The sequence below is a fragment of the Leuresthes tenuis genome, unplaced genomic scaffold, assembly GCF_036924035.1.
Source record: "Leuresthes tenuis unplaced genomic scaffold, fLeuTen1.0.hap1 SCAF_17, whole genome shotgun sequence".
Classification (NCBI taxonomy): Eukaryota; Metazoa; Chordata; class Actinopteri; order Atheriniformes; family Atherinopsidae; genus Leuresthes; species Leuresthes tenuis.
In genome coordinates, this window is record NW_027325371.1 from 21,048,396 (window position 1) to 21,055,741 (window position 7,346).

The 7,346-nt window shown below is 43.2% G+C and overlaps 1 non-coding gene across 1 annotated transcript; it reads right to left on the reverse strand.

Annotated features, from left to right (window-relative positions):
- Positions 1 to 6,890: 6,890 nt before the first annotated feature.
- On the reverse strand, positions 6,891 to 6,964 carry trnan-guu (transfer RNA asparagine (anticodon GUU)). Its single transcript has one exon. It is a non-coding gene; the product is annotated as a tRNA-Asn (tRNA).
- Positions 6,965 to 7,346: the final 382 nt, after the last annotated feature.

Genomic DNA, 7,346 nt, shown 5'->3' on the forward strand with positions numbered 1-7,346 from the left:
CAATTCGTCCTTGCCCAACAGACAGCCAACTCTCTGCAAAGGCAGATGGATCGGACCCAGGCTGATTATGATCGGGCTCAGCTAACCCTAACTCAACTGCGACAAGCCAATGCCTCTCTTCTCACATTTTGTCAAAACAGACTGCGGCGACAAACCACTGCAGTCAATGGAATAGAAGCCATACTGAGAAGGGGGGTGGGGGAACCCACCTTACCCCAGGAAGGACCGGCTGCAGGATTAAGACAATAGAAATGGGACTATCTGAAAGAGGATGTATAACATATTACGATGGATTAAAGGAATGAAAGTAATTAAGGCAAAGGTAGTAAATACAGATATACACTTAGTGCTTGGTTATGGATAAAGGGAATAATGATTAATATTAGTAAATCGGTAACCTTGCTGTGTAGGCATGGTTCAATGATGCATTCACAAGTGCATACGCACTGTGAATAAGTATATTGCTACATAGCACTATGTTGTGATGCTCTATAGCAATATACATACGGAAGTAGCGTGGGTGTGAACCCTCGGTTGTAAGCTTAGCCTGCGTCACAGGCACAGGCCTGATGGGTGCTTTTAAATTGGTACAATTTAAGCATTGTCCTAGTGGCAATGAAGCTAGTGAAAACAATAATTAAAAATCTTTCTATAAAAAAAGTTTCAGAGGATTAACCCTCATACGTGTGCCAAGGGTTCGCCCTTAGAACAAACCAAAGGTAACTGGCTGCGTGAGCAGAAATGGACATGGTTTGGTGTGTGCTGTTGCAACTATCATTATGTCACAAGTATATTTACCCTGCATGTTCACGTGTGATTTTTATGGTACGATTAGTTTAGTGTTGACATGTTGTACTGCTGACGTTGCCACCTGGCGAGGGCTTTACCTCTCACAATTTACATGTGAGAGGATGTTTCCCTGGCCATGTCTGCAAGGTTCAGCTAGGAGCCGTCAGGGACGATCACGAGAGCCATCTGGATGGGCCAGTCCCAGGATGGATTTTAAGGTGAAGTCGTCCAGCTGTCCTTACAGCTGGAACTTCATCTTCTCGTGATCCTCACTGTGGGATGCATATGTGCTGACTACTTACTGTTGGTGTGGTGTTTTTACCTCTATCATATAACCAGTGTGCTGTACTTCATTACTCTGTGTGTGCACGATATCTACTGGAACGTGGTTTTCTTTGATGGGTGGTCCTTATCAGAACCACAGGGGGGAAATGTGGAGTAAGTTTACCGGGCCCCAAAAGTTATAGAATAAAAAGGCATGCTGTCGAAAAATTGAGGCATGCTGTCGAAAATTAAGGCATGCTGTCGACAATTAAGGCATGCTGTCAACAATTAAGGCATGCTGACGAAGGATAATATATGGAAAGTACCAACGTTTAGCTCTGTGTAAGGACGAGTCAGGCATTAGGGTCATGGAAAGTACCTAAGGTCAGTGTCGAGTCACGCATCAAGTCAGGAGTAGGGGGAAGGACTATTGCATGAATAAAGGTTTTAAAAAAGGCATGACGAAGGGCCCTGCCACGGGTAAGCTAATTGATTAAAACATAACGGTGGAAGATTGGGGAAAACACGCCATATGAAAGGATGGCCCGGGGAGGAGCGTCCACAGGCCCAACTTGTATAAAAGACGGGACTTTCAGAAGAGTTGTCAGACTTAGCCCGGGCTATGTCTCATGTATGGTCGAATTGTAATTCTGCAATAAAACCATCATTGGACCGCGAACCAGCTGAATCTGTCTCATCTTTGACACTCTGTGACTTCTCATCTTTAACTACTGAGTATAGCACATTAGGTAATTTGGACTCCACAAAAGTCATAACAATATCTCTAAAGACATGAGCCGTCTCAGGAAGAAGAGACGGCTCAGGCCCATCTGAACACTAAACGCTAAGGACAAACTTTTTCCTTTGCGCCTTTGATTATGAGCGAATATATCCAACTAATGTGTGAGTCATTTTTTCATCATCACCCGTCTTGTATAGGTACTGTACTTTTCAGCAGCATTAGATTTCTAAGATAATGCGTCATTTGGAAGGTCAGACTTGATAGTTTGTAGTATATTGGGTTCAAACTCTCTATCAAGGCAGACAGCATGAAGGTATGTTTACAGACTGTGTTTGGATCTAAATGTGTCTTTATTCTGTATGAATCTGCCATTGTCTCACTGCTCTTTGTATCAATAATGCAGATCAGGACCACTGAGCTCCTGCACGGAATCCCTGATTGTTCAGCAAACATTTAAAGTCACAGTGAACATTCCCGGCTTCCCCAGTTGTCACTGTCAAGTACAGTCAAATGTGCTAAAGTTGATGTTTTCTTGGCACATTTACTTTTCACCAGGGGAGAAGGGCTGCTGAGCAGAATTTTTACTTCTATAAAGATTCAAGTTACATACACATAATTAACCTCTTGGTGACTGAATGATTAATAGAGGTCCATAATTCATGCATTACTTCAGAAAATTCCTAAGATTGCTGCAGAGCAGCATGATTTTCCAGAGAAACCTCATCTGAGCTGCACTGTCACCACTCCTGCAGCACTCTCTCCAGAAGATGGAGACCTTGTGCCAGTGTAGAGATTCCTGCCCGAGCACCAGAGATATCACAGTTAAAAGTCTCAGATGATAAGGAGTTGTTGGTGAAAATATAATGACGCATCTCAAAAATGTTTTAACCACATTTTAACATTTTTCTGTGTAAAGGTTCATTATAAAAGAAGAGTCCACAAAGCCTGAGTAGCAGACCTGTGCTTCATCTTAACTTGAAGCATTTCAGGAGAAACTGTCTTGCAATTACAACCCCAGGGAGCTTCCCGCAGAATAAATCTGGTTTTAATTATTGTCAAAACAGGTCAACTTTCTTTCACTTTAAGAGACCACTGTAATATACACAGTCTCATGGAATACTAATGACCATTTGAATGATAAAGAAACAATGTAAGTAACTAAGATGACTTTATTAAGATTACTTTATTGTCATGTAGTCACACGAAATGACTCTCCGCATCTGACTCATCCAGGTTGGCACCTGTTGAACACACACATGCACGGGGTGACACACTCATGGAGACAGATGCCATACACTGGAGCGGTGGGGCAGCCACTTCCAGCGCCTGGGGAGCATGGGGGGTACGGAGCAGTGAGAGTAGGAATGGAAGTTATTGGAGGACCCACTCTAACCACAGAGCCTGATAGGTTGTGGGTACAGTGGGACACGTTAGGCCGGCGGCTTTCGATTTGCTACCAAACATACAACTGGTTGCAGAATAGTCGACAGAAAAAGTTTCCAACTTGGTTGTAAAGGACGGGGCCACAGCCCGAAGAAAGAGATATATATGCAGACCGTGTTCTGAAGACATGGCAGCAGTATGTCTGAGTTACCAACGATCTGTTGGTAAACACACTAGTTCCTAGGTGGGCTTGAACCACCAACCTTTCAGTTAACAGCCGAACGCGCTGGCCGATTGCGCCACAGAGACTCGATGGACAGAGTAACAATTGTGTCTGAAAATCATTATCCTCCCGAGACCCGGCAATTCATTTTTGTCCTCTGTGCAGGACATGAGTCTGAGACCTCTAAGTCAGGCATAACTTATAAAATCTATCTGAGTCCTACTGTCCCTCTCAGAGGATATCCTGGGCTCTGTCTTGATGCCCCAGTTGTGGGGATGTGGCCAACACATCAGATGCACTGCCTTTTGAAAATGGCGGGAATTTCAACGTCCATGTTTTACAGCAACAAGAGAGGTTAGTCGACAATGTTTTACAGATATCATGTTTCTATTGTTAAAAATCTATTTTTTCTTTAATATCAAAGTCTTTACTTCAATTTAGTAACATTTTTATGAAGACACAGTATTTTTAACCCTTTCAAAACATAACTTCTATGTAATGTCCTTTGTAGTGGACATCAGGACTTACTAACCCCCATTTTTAATACATCAGGGAGCAGAGGGCTAAGTGAGGCAGAGAGGATTTTGCTATGAGTTGTGGAGGGAGATTCAGATTTGATGAGATGGATGAGGCCTAGAGAGAGGACGAAGATGAAAGTTCAGAGGAGGATACTGCAGCTGTTGAGGAGCCTGAGCCTGAGCCCGAAAACACCCATCGTGTGTTATGGATCAGGAGCAACGTGTAAGCTCGGGTTTTGAAGTTTATTACAGTGTGTAGCAATGGAAATGAGAGCAGTTTTAGTTCACACTCTTGTTCTAACACACACACAGGCACAGTGCACAATCAGTTAAAAACTTGATATGGCAAAATACTGACCCTATTGATTTAAATATTCAATAATACATCTGCTCAAAGAGCATTGAACTTATACCTCTCCTTACTTTATCACTTAAGTTTCAAGACAGCAATTCTAATGACAACACTGGACAAATCCATCAGAACTGGAAGCCCTCTGACTACTTCCAACAGTACATCGATGACCAAGTTTTTAAAGAAATGTCAGAACGAACAAACAATCGGGAGGTGTTGATCACTGGAGGAAGTCTAAAAACCACACCAGAGGAGCTGAAAACCTTCTTTGGCATGTCTATGTACATGGCATGCCTCGGATACCCTAGGATCCGGATGTACTGGGCGGCGAAGACAAGGGTCCCAGTTATAGCTGATGCAATGAGTCGAGACAGATTCTTCAAGATCAGGCAGTCCATCAAAGTCACAAATGATCTTGATGTCTCTGATGAGGAGAAGAAGCGTGATCCCCTCTGGAAGGTGAGACCTCTCTTAAACAGAGTGTCTGTTTAATCTGCCTAGGCCAGGGAAGGCATTTGTAGATGAGCAGATAATTCCATTCACAGGCCGGTGTCCTGTACGACAGTTTGTGCCCGGAAAACCAAACCCCACAGGACTGAAAGTATTTCTCCTTGCCAGTCCCAATGGTCTGGTACTGGAGTTCGAAGTGTACAAAGGCAAGAATACGTTCACTGTTGACCAACAACTTGGAATCAGAGGGAATGCAATCTCCAGGTTGGCACAGTCTCTTTCAACAGGAACACACCTGTATTTTGACAGGTATTTCACCTCCATCAAGCTACAGGATAGCTTGAAAACAAATGGTCTCCTGGGTACGGAGACCATTAAGAAGAATCGAATCCCTGCACCATGCAAATCAAAGATGTCAGATGACACCAAACGAAACAACAAAAAACAAGGAAGAGGTAAATCTGAAATGGTTGTTAAAAAACCATCTGAGGTTACCGTGACAAAGTGGCAGGATAACAAGGCAGTCTTGATGGCCTCCACTGTCCGTGGGATAGAGCCCCAGGACAGTTGCATGAGATGGTCAGCAAAAGAGAAGCTCCATGTTACTGTGCCTCGACCAGCTGTTGTAGCTGAATACAACAAAAACATGGGCGGCTACGATTTGTGCGACCGCATGATCAACTTCTATCCTATGTCAAGCCGCACAAGAAAATGGATAATTTGTACAGTCCTGCATTTTGTTGACCTGGCAGCTGGATCGAGTACAGGTCAGACCACCAAGTCTCTGGAAAACCAGAGAAAGAGAGGCTGCAGTATTTCGACTTCAAGCTGCTGCTGGCTGAGGAGATGATTGCTCAGGCACAGGGAGATCACAAGGCTGACAATGTGGCCAGTGACGATGAAGAGATGAGTACTGATGAAGAGTACATTCCAACAAAGAAGAGGAGGCCTGTTGAACCTCAGCCCAATGCCAATGTCCAAAAATACGGGGCAGTCCATTTGCCAAAGATGGAGGAGGCTGCTCATTCATCACGGTGCAGAAGAGAGGGATGCAAAGGAAAAACATCTGTCAAGTGCATCAAGCATAACATGTTTCTGTGTGTTTCAAAGGCCAAAAACTGTTTCCTGTTGTACCATTCATGATACGCTGTGATTTGGAGCTGTATGTGATGCCGTAAATTTGAGTATTCAACATTGTTGGGTGTTCTGCTAAGTTTAAATTCTTGTTCAAATGTTTATTGTGGGGAGTACCAGTAAGGATATTCCAGTAAATATGTGTTTATTTTGGTGCCATGTTTAACTAACCCTGTTTGGTAGTTTGAAGAGTTGACAGTGAGAAATTGCGATAGTATAGGTCAGACAGAAATGTGCTGATTTCCTCCCTCATGTAAAATAGCCAGATCATTCAGATGTATTCATCTATTTTAATGTTTATGAAATAAGAAGATAAGAAAAGAAATCCACATGAAAATGAATTCGGTATTATAACAATACATCATTACATTTTATATCAAACAAGACCCGATGTCCACCACAAGGGACACTCCAGAAAAAATAAATAAACAATGTTTTTGAAAAAAAAATTGTTGCAGTATGTTTCTTTCAACCGCAATACTTAAATTATCATAAAGATATAAAAAAAGCAAAACTTTTTTCCTCTGGGTCTCTCAGTAATAACCATTTGAATGATAAAGAATCAATGTAAGTAACTAAGATGACTTTATTAAGATTACTTTATTGTCATGTAGTCACACGAAATGACTCTCCACATCTGATTCATCCAGGTTGGCACCTGTTGAACACACACATGCACGGGGTGACACACTCATGGAGACAGATGCCATACACTGGAGCGGTGGGGCAGCCAATTACAGCGCCCGGGGAGCATGGGGGGTACGGAACAGTGAGAGTAGGAATGGAAGTTATTGGAGGACCCACTCTAAACACAGAGCCTGATAGGTTGTGGGTACAGTGGGACACGTTACCCCGGCGGCTTTGGATTTGCTACCAAACATACAACTGGTTGCTTAGCAGTCAATAGAAAAAATTTCCTACTCGGTTGTAAAGGACGGGGCCGGAGCCCGAAGAAAGAGATATATACGCAGACAATGTTTTGAAGACATGGCAGCAGTATATCTGAGTTACCAACGATCTGTTGGTAAACACACTCGTCCCTGGGTGGGCTCGAACCACCAACCTTTCAGTTAACAGCCGAACGCGCTGGCCGATTGCGCCACAGAGACTCTGTCAGCAACTTAAGTAACAATGCATAATATGAAAACATATCACCGAATTGTTATCACCACAGAGACCATTTCCGTTCATGCCTTCCAGCTGTGTGAGGAGCATTACTGCCATGTACTGGACTGATTATTAAGCTGCTGGAGTTTTTCCTGCCGCAGCCTCTCAGGCACTAATAATGGTGCCTTTTTCTCTTCTTCTGTGATTATATTTGCAGAATACTTTACAGAGTCCTCTTAGTCTCTATTCAGATGTTGGTCCTCTCTATTTTTCATCCAGTTTGTTTGTCTCAGTACATGAAGACAGTCTGAGAGGTGAAAAGGTCAGAGGTCAGTCTGGATGTGCAGGAAAAGCAGCCTCATGGAGCTTCAGGGTTCTGTTAAA